General features: G+C 38.2%; 1 pseudogene; it reads left to right on the top strand.

Annotated features, from left to right (window-relative positions):
* Nucleotides 1-3556: 3556 nt before the first annotated feature.
* On the top strand, nucleotides 3557-3654 carry LOC121983628 (annotated as a pseudogene).
* The last annotated feature ends 793 nt before the right edge of the window (nucleotides 3655-4447 follow it).

Consider the following 4447-nt stretch of genomic DNA (forward strand, 5'->3'; position numbering starts at 1 on the left):
GCAATTTTTTAATATCAAAATTATTTTCAAAGTTTGTCAAAAACTTCAAAATTATTTTTAAAGTTTGTCAAAAACTTAATAAGTTTTTTAAATTTTGTTGGAAAATCAGAGTTTTTTTAACTAAAAACTTTCTTATTTTTTTGAAAAGTTACCCTTAGATTTTTTTTTTGTACCCTATTTTTTATGTGATCAAAGGGGGAGAAGGGTAGATTAAGTCTAGGGAGAGGTAGCTTAATTTTTTCAATTTTTGCACTTTAATTGCAAAATTATTACTTTTACTTTATGTTGGTTTATCCTAACTTAACTTAGATTACTCACATTAAAAAGGGAGAGATTGTTGGTACCCCCAAGGTAGTTTTGATGTGATCAAACAAGTTAGGTTAGGTTCTGTTATGTTTAACCCTGTGTCTAAGTGTGCAGGAACTTAGGAGCACAGAAAGTCGAGCAAAAGACGTAGCTAGTGAGAAGGACGACATGGGAGAGAGTCGACGGGCTCGATGCGTATGAGGGACGAGGTGCTGCGGAAGAGTACGCGGGCGAACGAGAAGGAGGCACGCGACATTTCCTAGGTACGAGAAGCTGGAGCGGAAGCTTGCTCGAGGAGAAGGCCGGAAGTTGAGTTCGGGTGAGCCTTATTCGGGATGGCCGAGATCACCCAAGTAATAGGAACAGGAGAGGAAGATCCGGACCAAGGTGAGCGAAACTAGAACGGAAGGCCTGGACTGAAAAAGTCAACTTGGTTGACTTTCTTGGTCTGGGCGTCCGGAATTGGATTTTATTCAGATCACGTTTGACCATGATCCGTTGCGAAGGAGATAAAATTTTATCCCCCTCCAGACGTCTGGAACCTTTCTTGGCGCCCCGAACAAGACTATATAAGCAGCCTTACTCTTGAAGCTTTAGAAGAACAAGAAATTGTGAAACAACACTTGTACACATCCACTGTTCTATTTTAGCTTTCTATTTTTGTACTTCCATTGTTGTAAAGAGGCTTCTCCGCCTGAAGGAGAATTTTAGTGCACTTTAACTTCTTTGGATTAACAACCTCCCTGGTTGTAACCAAGTAAATCTATGAGCCTCGTCTTTTTAGTTTATTTCTTATTTTGTTTATGCAAGTGTTATAGTAAGTTATAAGTCCGAGGAAGGTTTGTTTTGCTTGATTTATGCAGAGGCTATTCACCCCTTCTAGCCGGCCGCCAAGGGTCCACAGATGGTGCTCTTGGGAAGATTTTGCGGCTGACATGACCTCGGCACGATCATGTCATATAGACATGGCCCGGTCAGGAAAACTTCACACGGTCGTGTCGAGTGACATGGCAGGCTTCTTCCTCCTTTTGTCTTGATCCACACGATCGTGTCGATTGACACGGGTCGTGTCTGCTTCCTTTCTGTAATCCTCACATGCCCGTGTGAAGTTACACGACCATGTTCTTCTCCCTCTCGGTTGCGTTCACACGATTGCTTTCTTGAAGTGTATTAGAGCTGAATTTTCTCCTTTTTAACTTCACCGATGCCTCCACACCCATGAGATTATCAATGGCCAGTTTGTGGAGGCAGCTCACAACCTGAAAACAAAATTAAGAAACACTTAGATAAGCGAACTAAGAGAGAAAAATTGAAAACTGAACTAACTAAAAAGAATCCTTGGGTTGTCTCCCAAGAAGCACTTGTTTTAGGTCTTTAGCTTGACTCCGTCTCCGTTGACACAGATTATACCCATGGAGACACATCTTTCCCTCCTTGGGTAGGTCCTACTGTATCTCCTTTCATTCTGGCCCTTGCATGGCAGATGTACTTTTCATTATTTATTGGGGGCCTTCTTCCAATTTCTGTCAGATCATGTGCTACATCCGGTGGCCTCCCCACGAGGATGGAAGTTCCATCCTTCAATCTTAAGGGCATCCACCCTTCTATAATTGCTTACAAGAAAAGAAGAGACATGGTTAAAAGATTCAGATAGATCAAATTCTAACCTTTCTTACTAATAACCAGAGATAACTTATGATTTTTCACATCTATGATAGCTTTGGTAGTTGCAAGGAAGGATCTTTCTAATATGATTGAGATCTTTGGATCATCCTCCATGTCCAATACCACCAAATCAGTGGGTATGATACAACCTCCCACCTCTACTGACACATCTTCAAAGATACCCATAGGGTACCTGCATGAGTGATCAGATAATTGAAGTGCCATAGTGGTAAGTTTAAAATATTTGAGACCTAGTTTATTACAAAATGAATATGTAATGAGGCTAACATTCACTTCTAAATCAAAAAAAGCTTTATCTATAAATTCAGTACCTATAGTGCAAGGAATTGAGAAGCTTCTAGGATCTTGAAGCTTTGAGGGAGCAGTCGCCAAGAATATAGTGTTTCACTCTTCTGTTAACGCCACGGTCTCAACTCTCCCTTCTTTCTTCTGTTGGACATAATCTCCTTCAAAAATTTGGCAAAGTTGGGCGTTTGGTGAAGAGTATCAATAAGAGAAACCTCAATATAGATCTCCTTTACCTTGTCTAGAAATTTATTGAATTCTTCATTTTTTTTTTGTGTCATGACTAGTCTTTATGGGAAAAGGACTGTTTGACTTTGGAGTGGAAGTGGAAGAGTCACTTCAACCTTTTTGCTAATCTCCTCATCAACTTGAATCTTGACTGGGTTTGGTGTTGGAGGAGAGAGTTCTTCTTGAATGTCAATCCCTTTAGGAGCAGTCACTTGGTGATCTACCAAGGTCCATCCACTCTAGAGTTCTATTCTGTTACAATGTTTCACTGGATTTACATCAGGCTTGCCTCGGAATGCTCATAGTGTTCTTAAAGAAGATGAAGCTATCTAGGCAATCTGGCTATCTTGTATCATTTAGTATTTTTCAGTGTTATCCATTCTTTAAGTAAGTTGCTTGATTTCATTCTTCATTTCTTTTTTCTCGGCAAGAACTTCCTCAAGCAACTTTTCTCTCCTAGATAGTTGATTCCCTTGTGATGGTTGTTGTTGATAGCTTTGTTATCCAGGTTGCTAACTTGGCCTTGCCCCTGTGGATGGTCCTTGTTCTTGGTTGTTCTAGTAAGAAATGTTTGGATGATTCTTCCACCTAGGGTTGTATGTGTTGGAATATGGATGGTTTTTTCTTTGATTATAACTCACTATTGCATCGCATTGCTCAAGTTGATCTATTTATGCAGAGATGACCCCCAAAGGACAAGTGTCTTGAGCATGATTTGTACTTCCACAAGTGTCGCATACACATGCATAATTGCATTGGCCGTACTAGTACCCATATTCTCAAGTTTTTAGTCAAAGTATCCAATTTTGCATACATAAGAGTGATTGCATCCACATCAAAGTTTTCTGATGCATTGATAGGGTTTCTAGAGAACGAGTTTCGACATCTTTCAAATGCCCACTGATGATAGTTCTGTGCTACACTTTTTATGATATCTTCAGCCTTATCTAAATTTTTGTTCAGTAATGCCCCTCCAGCTGCTGAGTCCAGGGACACCTTTGTATGATAATTGATGTCATTATAAAAAGTGTGCAGAACTAACCACTTTTAAAGTCTATGATGCGGGCATTGCCTGAATATATTTTTGAATCTATCTCATACCTCAAATAATGATTCTGAGTCTGACTGTCTGAAACTTACTATAAGATTCCACATATAGGCAGTTTTACTAGGAGGATAGAATTTATCAAGAAATTATTGCTCGCATTATTCCCCAGATGTGATGTTGTTAACTGATAACGAGTTAAGCCACTGCTTAGCTCTATCTCTTAAGGAAAACTCAAATAACAATAATTTTGCTGCTTATGCTGGAACTCTATTTATCTTCATTATACTGTAAATTTCATAAAAAATTTCTAAATGTTGGTTCAAATCTTCATGTGGTCTGCCTTCAAATTGATTTTGTTGAACCATTATGATCACCACACCCTTAATCTCAAAATTATTAGCTTCAATGAGTGGTCTGGTGATGCTAGACCGAAGCCCAAGTACATATGGCGTTGCGTAATCTTTGAGAGGTTTGTTTGTTATTTCAAATGATTCTTGTTCTTCTTGATATTTTTACAGGTTTCTTCTTCTTCGGTATGTTCTATCAATTTCAGGATCGAATAGTAACAGATCTCATGCAAAATTAGATCTTTGCATGTAAGAACAAGTTTACAAATATTCAAAATGCAAATTCCAAATGTAAGAAGAAATTATAGATGTCTTTTATCAGGACCTTCCTTAGGATCCCACATTGACATCACCTTAGTGAATCAAGTTGTCTTTTATCAATTTTAACTTCGATAAATTATCAATTACATTTATTTAGTTAAAAATATTTAGCTAGTAAACATCAACAGTAAATTATGAAATAAAAGTGTGCATAATAAGTCGTCGAAGAGTAAGGACACAATAATAATGGTAAAAAAATGATAATAAAGGGGTAGAAAGAAAGAAA

The sequence above is a fragment of the Zingiber officinale genome, chromosome 5A (genome assembly GCF_018446385.1).
Source record: "Zingiber officinale cultivar Zhangliang chromosome 5A, Zo_v1.1, whole genome shotgun sequence".
In the NCBI taxonomy this organism is placed as follows: Eukaryota; Viridiplantae; Streptophyta; class Magnoliopsida; order Zingiberales; family Zingiberaceae; genus Zingiber; species Zingiber officinale.